Genomic DNA, 13,072 nt, shown 5'->3' with positions numbered 1-13,072 from the left:
CAAATATTATAGTAATAGTATATCTTTTTTTAGAACTATGACATACTCTTTTAAAAGCTAATTTCTCTTGTTGAATTTAAAGTAACCTCCAACAATTGCATGAGTTCTCCCATTTTTTTCAAAATTAAAATTAAAATATTTGTACAATATCAATATCTTAATTCAGCCGCAACAGTTTGTATCTCGTAGCTTTTCAAATTTTAAAATACAAATCAAGTTTATTTCTAATCTTATTCGGTAGTTAGAATTAACAACTTGGAATTAGCGTACGGACTTTATATGAACGAACTTTTTGTCCTTTTACTATAAAGAAAAATAGGTGCAGTAAAATAAAATACTAAAAAATATTAATACTGTCTGTTTTGAATTTTGAATTTATCTTCTAATTGCTTGTGAATGGTATGATTCAGAAAACGTAATATTGGAATTATTCTCATATAAGAGCACCAGTCAACAATCAAAAATGGGGAGTAAAGTACCGGTGGGTTACGATTCGGTCGGTTATTATAAAAGTACGGTTTGGTTTATCGATTTTTGATTTTTTAATATTAATAACCAAATCAAACCAAAGTATTTACGGGCACTTTCATATATTGAATGATACAGGCCATATTTTTTCGTAGGGATCTCTTCTGCAACTTCCCGACTCAAAGAAACCAAATTCATCATATAACCAAAACTGATAAATACTTCAAACAAGAAGATAAGCAAATACAGTTTAGCTGAAACTCGCCGCTATCAAAGTCCAAAACTAGTCTAGAAATACCATCACCAAACAATAAAACAGTGGCAAACTAGTCACAACCCGCAAACCACAAAGTAAGTTTAGAAAAGGATACTTTAAAGTCTTAAATACGAATCACTGGATGAGACATGAGACACTTCTTAATATGCTTTACTAAGCCAAAAGTGCCATAATACTTCGGATGACAATTATAAACTCGACCACAATGAAGGCACTTTATTTTGCGGGCTTCTTCATTTTCTTCAATTAGCTCAAAATATTCCCAAATAGGTGATCTAGCTTTAGGACCGTGAGGAATGGTTGAACCTACAAAATAAGAAAAGATCACAAGTTAATAAAATATTTTTAATTAAAAATAACAAAAGGATATCATAAAACAAGCAAATTTTTTAAACTTACCACTTGTTCAAACTATGCATCAACAATGCTAGTATCTCTTTCAACAATGCAAGTTTCTCTTCCGCTCTTTCCCATATCTAAATATAATTTGATAAAGTGTGTCATTTAAACTTACAAAGTAAACTAATTTTCACTAAAATACTCATAAAACGCAAAATCTTACCAAGTTCAATTTGCTCAAGAAACTCCAAATCTTCTTCAATATTAATAGGAGTACCATCACTCTAAGCCAATATTGAACACAAACAAGACTTTGCACCAATCGAGGAGTCAATGAACTCCTAAATGAATCAAGAATGCGGCCACGGTGCTAAATGCACATTCCGATGCAACACTAGAAATTGAAATGGCTAATACATCACGAGCTAGCTTAGATAGAATAGGAAATCGAGGCGCATTAATTTTCCACCAATCTAAGATTTTAAAGTCATCAGAATCATCAGACAATGGCTCTTGTCCTTCACCAATATATCTTTTCAACTCAGATTTAGCACCTACACTTTCGAAGTCTTCCTTTTGCCTTTTCAATAATTGCTTTATTCTCATAGATTTTGTTCTCACATTAGATGAATCAGATGTTGTCATCAGATGAAGTAGATTTAGATGGAGACGATTGAAGATAAAATCCTTTGGAATATATTTTTTGATACTCCCCAAACAAAGAATTCAAATAAGCATCCACTTCGGCGGCTAATTTCTTCCCTGGTTCGTTTCCGAATATTTCCTCAAGTGCAAAACTAACATACTCTAATTTGTTATGAGGATCTAATACAAAAGTAATGAATATCATTTTATTCATCTTTTCAGGTTCACTCTAATATTTTTTAAACTTTTCTTTCATATTCCCCGCCATCTTACTCAAATTAGTATCATCACTAGCTAAACAAGCTTTCAAATGACTATCAAGCTCACATATATCCTTAAAATGACAATTAGAAGTGACATAACGTGAACCTGAAAATTTTTCGGTGGGTTCGTGAAATCATTCAAGAAACTTTATCACGTTTCTCACATTCACCCAATCATCACATACAAATAGACCTGCAACATTCCCATCCTCACAAATATACGTACAAAGATGAGTAGAAAATCCATCATTAAAAAGATGAAGCTTGTCAAAGGCCTTCTCAAAGTTTTGCGCCGTTTCTAACATCAAGTAGGTTGAATTCCACCTAGTAGGAATATCCAAACACAATGTTTTGCTACATTCTACCTCTTGATGTGCCCAACATTCCCTAAACTTTAAGGTCCTTTGTGGAGATGATCTCACATACTTCACAGCTTGTCTAATACGTTTTACAGAAATATCAATTTCCTTCAAACCATTTTGCACAATTAGATTAAGTATGTGTAACGACCCGACATGTCATTTTAAGAATTTAAACCCCGTCTGGCGGCATAAGGCCCTGAGCAGCTTCTTATTATGTGTATTGACTTGCGTACATGGTTGAATTCAGTTACCGGATGATTCTGAGTGATTTGGAAAACGTGGTCCCCAAAACGAAAACTTAAGTCTTAGGATTTTTACCGTAGCCAGAACTGTGTGAAGACGACTCCGGAATAGAATTTTGATGATGTCAATAGCTCCGTATGATAATTATGGACTTAGGAGTGTGTCCGAAAAATTATTTGGAGGTCTGTAGAGGAATTTGGCTTGAAATGGCGAAAGATGAATTTTTGGAAAGTTTGACCGAGGGGTTGACTTTTTGATATCGGGGCCAGAATCCGATTCTGAAAATTGAAATAGCTTCGTTATGTCAATTATCACTTGTGTGCAAAATTTGAAGTCTTTCCAAATTGATTTGATGTGTTTCGGTACAAGATATAGAATTTGAAATTTTAAAGTTTATTAGACTTGAATTGAGGTATGATTCGTGACTTTGATTTTGTTTGATGTGATTTGAGGCCTCGCGCAGGTTCGTATTATGTATTGGGATTGGTGGTACGATTGGACGGGGTCCCGGGGGCCTTGGGTTTGATTCGGGGTGGTTCCGGACCAAGTTTGGGTATTTTGATGTTGCTGGTTGCTGGTTCTGGTGTTGTTCTTCGTGTTCGCGAGGAGCCTCTCGCGTTCGCGAAAAAGGATTTTGCTGTTGGGACTTTGTTCTTCGCGTTCGCGAAGAGGTTCTCGCGATTGCGAAGAAGGAAATTTTACTGTTCGTTGTCTGTATTTAGAGGCTCATATCTTGCAATCTATAAGGAATTTGGCGATGATCCAAAATTTAAAATTATAGCCTTTTCTGTCTAGTTTTCAGAAAGGTAAACTATTTTGAATTTGAAGTTGTGTACAAAAAGTTATAGTGGATACACTATAGGCTGTCCGGGAAGAGTTTGGAAATCTCTGTTGCACAGGGCTAATTTTGGAAGCTTATATCTCGTAATCTATAAGGAATTAGGAGATGAACAACAAATTATAGTTATAGCTCATAGAGTCTAGTTTTCAGAAAGTCAAACCATTTATCATTTGGAGTTTTGTACAAACAGTTATGACCATTATACTAGAGGCTGTCTGAGAAGAGTTTGAAGATGACTTTTGAAGAATTTGTTCATCGCGAACGGGAGGGGAGTCTCGTGAACGCGAAGAACAAACCCCTGGGCAGCAGAATAAAGTCCAAATTCGTGTCATTCTTCCATTTTGGACCAAGGAAGATCGGGTGAGACGATCTTTCGAGAGTTTTTCAAGAAAAATATTGGGGTAAGAATTCCTAACTTGATTTTGGTTAAATTACATGAATCTATTGTGATTTTTATCACTAAATTAGTGAATTGGGTTGAAAAATTTAGAAAATCCTCTTGGTTTAAATTTAAGATTTGGAGGTCGATTTTTTATTGGAATTCGATAAAATTGGTATGGTTGAACTCATATCGGAATGGGTGTTCAGATTTTATGAAAATTATATCGGGTTCCAAGAGGCAAGCCCCGCATTGACTTTTATTGACTTTTTAGAATAAAATTTTAAGTCGACGTATTATTATCCGAAATTATTTTCGATGAAGTTTAATGAAGTTATACAATTAATTTGGATAGATTTGAGCTGTCCGGAGGTCAATTCAAGCAAGAAGGTTATTTTGGAATATCGGCCTAACTTCAAAAAGGTAATTGTCTTGCCTAACCTCGAGTGGGGGAATTACCCCTTAGGCATCGAGTCTTATGTGCCGTTTGTGAAATGTGAAAAGTCGTGTACGCAAAATATATTGGGTTTAAGTCTTAGGCATATTGTATAGTAAATTGGATAATTGTTGGCATTTATTTAATCATCTATTTGCCATGCCTAAATCCTTATTGGTTGAACTTGTTTTTATATAACAATTTGATGTGATTGTTATTTTAATATTTATATAATTCCGTGAGTTTATTGGTTTGATAATTCTGGGAATTTAATTTCATTTTGAATTTTTCCTTTGCAAATAATTAATTAAGCAAGTTTAAGAAGACGCGTTAATATAATTATCTAAATTTGGATTAATGAAGGCTTTCATTTATGCTGAATAATTTCTATCTTTGTTGATTGTTTTTGTGGTGTTATACACATTGTGTGGAACCTTCGGCTATTTGTTGTAAAATTTATTGATTTGATTTTATCTTTGGAATTTGGTTGTGGCCATTGGGCAAATTGTGATATGAATTGATTTTGTTATGTTGTCGTGATAATTTTTCGTATAAATTATTGTGTTGTGTGAGTTGTTATTTTGAGGATATAAGGGTGGCATTTCACTATTGTTATTTTGAGGATATAAGGGTGGCATTTCACTGTTGATATTATGTGGGTATAAGAGTGGCATTTCACTGTTGTTGTGTTTGTTGGAATATTGTCTGGGCGGAGCGATAAGGGTGGCTATAGGAGCGATAAGGGTGGCAATAGGAGCGATAAGGGTGGCTATTGATATTGTCTGGGCGGAGCGATAAGGGTGGCTATAGGAGCGATAAGGGCGGCAATAGAAGCGATAAGAATGGCTATTGTCAGGGACGATATGTGATGATGTGGGGTTGTGGTGTTGATAATTTTTATGTGATGTTGGGATTTTCTTATGTTTATTTTTATACTTTGTGCCATTTGTCTTATTGTTGGTAAATTGATAACAATCTGATTTATGTTGAAATTAAGAGCCTGAGGCTATTACCAGGAAGATTATAAAATAAAATGTGGGCACGAGGTGCCGTGAGTAAATAATGAGGATATTCAGCACGTGAATTGTTCGTGCAGTTGTGATATGAAATGTGGGCACGAGGTGCTGTGATGAAATGATAATGATAATTGGCACGCGAATTGTCCGTGCAGTTGTGATTTGAAATGAGGGCACGAGGTGCCGGGAAAATATGATGATTAAACTATGGGCACGAGGTGCCGTGGAAATATAAAAATTGGCTGAGACCCATATTTTTACGATTATGAAATGAGGTGTCACATGATGACTTTTTAATTGAAAGAATTATATTCAAAATATTTATTTGAAAGGATTTTCATTCAAAAAGAATTATATGAAAGAATTGTATTTGAAAGATATTTATTTGAGAAAATTATATTTGAAAAGATTTATTGAAAGAATTATATTTGAAAAATAATTATTTGAGAAAAATTATATTTGAAAGAGAGTTATCTGGAAGAATTATATGTGAAAGATAGTTATTTGAAGGACTTGATTTAATTGGGTGTAGTTGTATTTATTAATTATTGAGTGATATTAATGGTACTCTTGTTGTCTATTGTGCATATCACTGGTTGTTTTATCCTGCCCTTATTGTTATTTGTTTTCTATTATTTTGTATAATATATATTGCACAGGTTATTAGACTAGTGAGTGTCTTGATTGTACCTCGTTTCTACTCCACTGAGGTTAGTTTTGATACTTACTGGGTACCGACCGTGGTGTACTCATACAATACTTCTGTACATTTTTGTGCAGAGCTAGGTATTGGAGATATCGGACTTGAGCAGAGTTAAATCGGGATCGTAAGGATTCAAGGTAGAGCTGGTTGGCCGTCGCAGTCCCTTGGAGTCTTTTCATTTCATTGTACTGTTAATTTGTAATCAAAGAATATTGTATATTCGGTCCTCGTGATCATTCCATGTATTCAGTTAAAGTTCGTGACTCAGTACTACCAGTCTTGGGAGGTTATATATTCATATTTATTCCGATGTTAGTTTTTATTACTTAGTTTTAAAAAGCAAAAATGGCTTCAAAATGCAATTGAAAACGGCTTACCTAGTCTTAGAGACTAGGTATCATCACGACGCCTATGGTGGAATTTTGGGTCGTGACAGTATGTGAGTCATGCATCTCACATGAAGATGCTTACCATTTATCGAATTAGTTTTCCGCATATCTAGTTGTTTAAACAATTCTTTGATCGTGACATCATTCGAAGAAGCATCATCTATAGTAACAGTGAATACCTTATCCAATTTTCATTCAAGCAAATAATTACCAATAACTTTTGCCATTTTGTCACCCTTATGACTATCGATAGGGCAAAAATATAGTATTATTTTATGCAACACCAAATCTCTATCTATCAAATGACCCGTCAAACACACATAGTTAATTCTTTGTAACGAAGTCCATGTATCTGTGGTAAGTAAATTTTTGGTTTTACTTCTCTGAAAATTTTCATTAGTTTAAGCCTCTCTTCACTGTAAATTTAAAAACAATCTCTTGTAATTGTCCTACGAGAAGGAACATTAAATAGAGGTTGGGCTATGCTCATAAACTTCTTAAAGTCTTTCTTTTCAACAAAGCTAAAAGGTAAATCCTCCGTAATTACCATCTCAACTAAAGCCCTCCTAACTAGTTCTTGATCAAATTTTCAAAGCACCCCGCCATTAATTTTCCCATCCTTTTGTAAACACATTTGTGTTTGAGTATTATCAAATTTCCGTGGTATTTTTGGACACTTTTTTAAATGAGTATTCAATGATGTTGTTCCATACAATTGTGAATCAGCCTTATAATCACGACCACAATGTTTACACTTTGCTCTATCACCTCTATTATCATATTTAAACTTTTAAAAATGATCCCAAGATATTGATCTACATTGTACGGATTTTCTTTTTTTGGGGCCTTGACTAGTTTCAACTGAATTTGTAGGTGAAGAAGTAGGTTCACTTTCAGATGAACCCACCTCACTTACTCTACTTTCAACTTCTGCCATCTATACAAAATCGAATGAAAACAGACTTAAAAATGCAAACTGGTATACAATATAAATCTATCATGTCGCAACTCGCATAAAATTAAGTAGGCACAGAGGCAAAAAGAATAAAAGAACAAAAGAACAACAGCAAAAACAGAGGCAAAAAAACAAAAGAGGCAGTTGTCACTTCTTTTTGGCAAATATTAACTCGAAAGAGTCCTAAAAATAAGAGGCAAATGCGCATATATACTATTATACTATAAACAAGAGCAGAAAATTGAAAGTTGAAAGAAACCAGCAGGAAGAGCGACGAGGGAAAACTGAAAAGGAACTGAGAAGAAGGAGGTAACCACTAACCTGAGGATGAAGGATGAATGACGAGCGGAGGACGAAGGCGTCACAGGCTCACAGCAGTCGGGCGTCGCCACAGTCGCACATAGGAGGAAGGAAGTCGGGACTCTCAAGTCTCAAGAACAAGAACCCTAATTAGAAATAATTTCTAATTTCTAAGGAAGGGAATTAGAAAAGTAATATAAGTCTATGTTGGGTTAGGTACTGGTATTGGGTAAATTGGGTTTAAGATGGGTATTGGGTAGATTGGGCTTCGGATGGATATTGGGTTTCAGATGGGTAAATTGGGTTTCAGATGGGTATTGGGTTTCAGATGAGTAACGTAAGTCTGTGTTGTCCTATTGAATTAGGTACTCATACCCAAAAATTTACTTTTTCGGTTTAACCGAAAACCAAAATACCAAAACCGTTAACCGCACCGAATACCAAAATTTAATAATTTATAAATCGCACACCGACCGAATAACCGATTAAACCGACACCAAAAAATCAAAATTTACGGTTCGGCTGATTTTTTCGATTCGACCGGTATTATGCCCCACCCTAGAGTAAAGGGTGAAGTTAACAAGGGACAAAAGAATTACTACCACAAATTAAAGGAACAAAAACAAATTGCTTTTTTTCTCCAACAACAGTAAAATTGCTTTGTTAACCAATAGAATTGCTACGTTTGACGCAATGAACACATGTGATGTCAAAACATGGGATGCACAAGTGGTGTAATGACTAAATTATCCTCAGACCTTAATTAAATGACATTAAGAACACATATCAAACATACAATCATTATTCACATTTCTATATAGTAGAAAAAGGACATGAGATGTTTCATTTTGCTTCGATGTTCTTATTGAATTTATGGTGTTACTGCTTGTTGTTATTACTTTTTTTTTTAATTTGACTCGAGGGTCTATCAACAACAACCTCTTTACCTTTTCAAGGTAGGAATAAGATTGCGTACGCACCACCCTTCCCAGATCTCACTTGTAAAATTTTACTGAATTTATTATTATTGTTATTGTAGAAAAAGGATACTAGTATCCGTTAATTCTCCAATAGATTAACAAAAATCATAAGAATTAAATACGAAAAGGTTATCAAAATTCTGGAGTAAAATCTACAAATCAACTATGAACAGGAAATATAAGAGAAATTTAATTTAAAAATAAAAAATAAAAGATCTGGAAAAAATAGTCGGGTTATTAGGTGTTATACCTACGAGGTTAGACCACTAATATTTGGAATATATTTGGTCAAGCTTCTAGGAGGTCAAAAGTATTTTTTTAAAAAAATTTGATGTGTTTGGCCAAGATGAAATAGTGCTTTTGAGCAGCAGCAAAAGCAATTTTTCTGCTTTTAAAAAGAAGCTACAAATTCTAGATTCTTCGAAGAAGCAGAATCAGAAAATTAATTTTTTAAGACAAAAATATCTTTACTAAAAAATTTATATATTTCAAATGATACTTCATTAATTTAATTTTTTTGTTTCTTTTTAATTATTATCATCCCTTTTTTAGTTTTTATTTATTTTATTTTTATCGAATTTTTATTCTTCTTCTCTTATACGTCTTTGAATTTTTATTCTCCTTCTCCTTCAGTTAGAGTACAGTGGAGAGGTCGGCCGATTGAAGCAGCCATGTGGGAATCCGAGTTCAACATGCGTAATAGATATCCACACCTCTTCACTAGTCCAACTACCTTTCTTTGTCCGTTCGAGGATGAACGTTAATTTTAGAGGTGGAGAATGTGATGATCCGATAGGTCACTTTGAGTTTTAGCCTTCATTTATGTGTTCCGAGACCTCGAACAGCTCCGTTTAGCCTTCCTCGATTTACGTACATAATTCATATCTTTTTTCGGAAATTTTTTCTGTGAAAAATTGAAGAAAATAAATTTTAATCTTAAAATGATTTGAGTTGACTATGGTTAATATTTTATGTAAACGAACCCGAATCAGTATTCTGACGGTCCCTGTGGGTTTGTATCGTGATTTGGGACTTGGGCGTACGCCCGTAATCGAATTCGAAAGTCCCTAACTTGATTTAACGTGAGCTGTTGAAAACTAGTAATTTGAAGGTTAAAAGAATTCTCAAGTTTGATTGTAGGTTGACTTTGTTGCTGCTGAGTTCATTTGGAATAGGTTTATTTCATCATTTATGACTTGTTTGCAAAATTTGGTGTAAAACGGAGTTGATTTGACGTGATTCGGACATCCGGTTGTTAATTTACATGTTCTTGAGTCCTTTGAAAATTTCATACATTTTGATGTCTGATTCGTAGTTTAAGGTGTTATTTTAGTATTTGATCGCATGAGCGAGTTCATATGATATTTTTAGACTTATATTGATGTTTGGTTTGGAGCCCCGATGGCTCAATGTGAGTTTCAGGTAAGTTTCAGAGAGTTTGGGAGAGTTTTGGTGTTGCTGGTGTGATCTGGTGTGCAGGTCTCGCAAATGCAAGATTAGATATCGCATTTGCGATGAATGGCCAAGTTTATTATGATCGCATTTGCGAATATTTGTTCGCAATTGCGAAGATGGCCTGGGAACAACAGAGATTGCATTTGCGATCATTTGATCGCTTTTACCAAGTTCCAATGTTCGCATTTGTGAACTGGTCATCGTAATTGCGATGACAGCAGAGATGTGTGGAATTCGCTTTTGTGATGACGCGAACCCCATGTCGCATTTGCGACTGGACAAAAAGCTGAGGGACGAGAGTTTTAGCCTCATTTTCATATCTTGGAACCCTAGCCTCGGTAGGAGGCGATTTCGAAAAGGGAATTTCATCTACAAAATTTGAGTGAGTGATTCTAATCCTATTTTATCAATTTATCTTAGATTTTAACATCAAAATTATGTGAATCAAAGTGAAAGTTTGTGGAACCTTGTCAAGTTTTTGAAAAATAAAAAATCAACTTTTCAAAGTCGATTTGGACTCGAATTTTAAAACTAATCACATATATGAACTCGTGGGGTCAGGGGTAGTCGGAATCTACCATTGGACTCGAGTTTTGACCGGGCGTGCCCCGGGTCGACTTTTGTTGACCTTTTGGAAAAAGAGTAAAGATCTTAGCTTTATCTATTGTAATTGATTTTCCAAGCATTGTTTGATGATATTAAGTCGATTTTGGTTAGATTCGATTGGTTTGGAGGCGAATTTTAGAGGAAAGGCCGTGGTTGAACTTTGATTTGGTTGCGGAGTGAGGTAAGTGTTGGGTCTATCCTTGATTTGAGAGAAATAGGAACCCTTGAACACGAGTGTATATACGCCGTCAAAATGATTGTTTCCATGACTTTTTCGTATTTCTTGAATTATCTCACTCCATGCCTTAATTGTTACATGCTTTAATTGCTTTCTATGCCGTAATTTGTTACTTGCCATCAATTATTTTTGTATTGAATTTTTCGTTCCTTCCACGACTCCGTGATTAATTGCTACTTGGCTTAATTATCTTACTTGCACACCTTAATTGTCACGTACTTGACTTGTTTTGTTGCTTTTGTATTATATGTAGCATTCTTTTGATTAGTACGTGGTTTCTAAATTGAATTATTGAATTGATTGCGTTTATTGAGAATGTTTATAGATCGGGTTGCATGCTGCAACGGTTGTAATATGGTGGAATAAGGGAGGGTTTTGACATTGATTATAATGATATGGTGGGATCGGGTTGCGCACCGCAATGGTTGTGTACGTAATACTTGTTATTGATAAATTATGACATAGTGAAATAAGGGAGGATTATGACATTGATTATGATGATATATTGGGATCGGGGTTCTTGATAATGATAAATGATATTATGGTGGAATAAGGGAGGATTATGTATGTATGGTGGGATCAGGTTGCGCGCCGCAACGGATTGTATATGTTGTACTCATTATGTTATTGTGTTAGTTTTCAGCCTTTTTATATGATATTTTGAGGTCTCATATTCTAGATTCTCTGGTTGCGAGGATTGAGCTCATTTTCATAAATTAACTGCTTTTCCGTCATTTCTTGTTTTCTTCGCTGTTATTATTATTATTACTGCATACAGGTTATTTTAAGTGACCCACCTTAACCTCGTCACTACTTCGTCGAGGTTAGGCTCAGCATTTATAGAGTACATGAGGTCGGTTGTACTCATACTACACTCTGCACTTCTTATGCAGATTTTAGAGTTGGTCCTAGCAGTGGTCAGTAGATTTCTTGGATCCGATGCTTGACGGAGACTTGAGGTACAGTTTCACAACGTTCGCGGCCCTGAAGTCCCCATCTACAGTACCCTAGCTATTTATTTCAATTCAGACAGTTATGCTTTCATTCTGACTATTATTTGTAGTAATCTAGACGCTCGTGTATTCGTGACACCAGTTCTGTGATTTGTATTTGGATCGTCGTTTATCAGATTTATCTACTTTATTTCAGTTTATTTAGCTTATTGGTTTTCATTTGATTTGAATTATTAAAAATGGTTAATAACTATATCTAACATTGGCTTACCTGGAAAGTGAAATGTTAGGTGCCATCACGGTCCCGAGGTTGGGAATTTCGGGTCGTGACAAGTTGGTATGAGAGCACTATGTTGCTTAGGTATCATGAGTCATGAGCAAGCTTAGTAGAGTTTGGGAGATTGGTGCAGAGACGTCTGTACTTATCTTTCAGAGGCTACGGAGTTTAGTAAAAAATTCACTTCTTTCCTTCTCTATCGTGTGATTTTATTCTATTATTGATGATTGAACCATTCTATTCTTATTCTCTCGCAGATGGCGAAAAAACGCACAACATCTACAGCCGGACAAGAGCCGGAGCCCCTTATGATAGCTACTACCAAGGTCAGAGGCCGAGGCAGAGACAGAGCTCAACCTAGAGCTCGAACAACATCACCCGCAGTGGATCCTCAGATTGATCATGAGGATGAGGTCCTAGCTCAGACCGTTCCCTTTGGACCAGCTCAGATCCTTGGGGGGGATTTATAGCCACTCCCGTTCTTTAGGACGCTCTAGTCCGCTTAGTGAGCCTTATGAAGAGTGGCCAAGATCGGTGCATTCCCGATGGCACCAGCCGTCTCTCGGGCTGGAAGAGAAGCACAAACTCCCGCTACTCACACCCCGGAGTAGGTGACTCCCATGTATCAGACTCCAACAGCCCAGCCATTTGGGGTGGTTCAGCCGGTTGTTACGACACAGGCCGGTGATAGGCCCACTATGTCTTCTGAGGCCTTGTTGAGGTTGGATAAGTTTACCGAGCTCTTCCTTATTCATTTCAGCGGTGCATCTTCTTAGGACCCACAAGATTACTTGGACTGTTTGCCACAAGATATTGCACAACATGGGTATAGTTGAGACCAATGGGGTCAACATTATAGTGTTTCAGATGACTGGTTCCGCCAAGAGATGGTGGAGAGATTATATGTTGACGAGACAAGCTAGTTCGCCTGCACTTACCTGGGATTA

The 13,072-nt window shown here is 35.7% G+C and overlaps 1 long non-coding RNA gene across 1 annotated transcript; it reads right to left on the bottom strand.

Annotated features, from left to right (window-relative positions):
• Positions 1–647: 647 nt before the first annotated feature.
• On the bottom strand, positions 648–7,777 carry LOC107808468 (uncharacterized). Its single transcript, XR_001653141.2, has 3 exons — positions 7,638–7,777; positions 1,145–1,221; positions 648–1,051 (listed from the first exon to the last, which is right to left on the bottom strand). It is a non-coding gene; the product is annotated as an uncharacterized LOC107808468 (long non-coding RNA).
• Between the last annotated feature and the right edge of the window lie 5,295 nt (positions 7,778–13,072).

This window comes from Nicotiana tabacum, chromosome 4 (assembly GCF_000715075.1).
Source record: "Nicotiana tabacum cultivar K326 chromosome 4, ASM71507v2, whole genome shotgun sequence".
Lineage (NCBI taxonomy): Eukaryota > Viridiplantae > Streptophyta > Magnoliopsida > Solanales > Solanaceae > Nicotiana > Nicotiana tabacum.
Note: the sequence above shows the minus strand (reverse complement) of the source record. Positions and strands in the feature narration are given on the sequence as shown.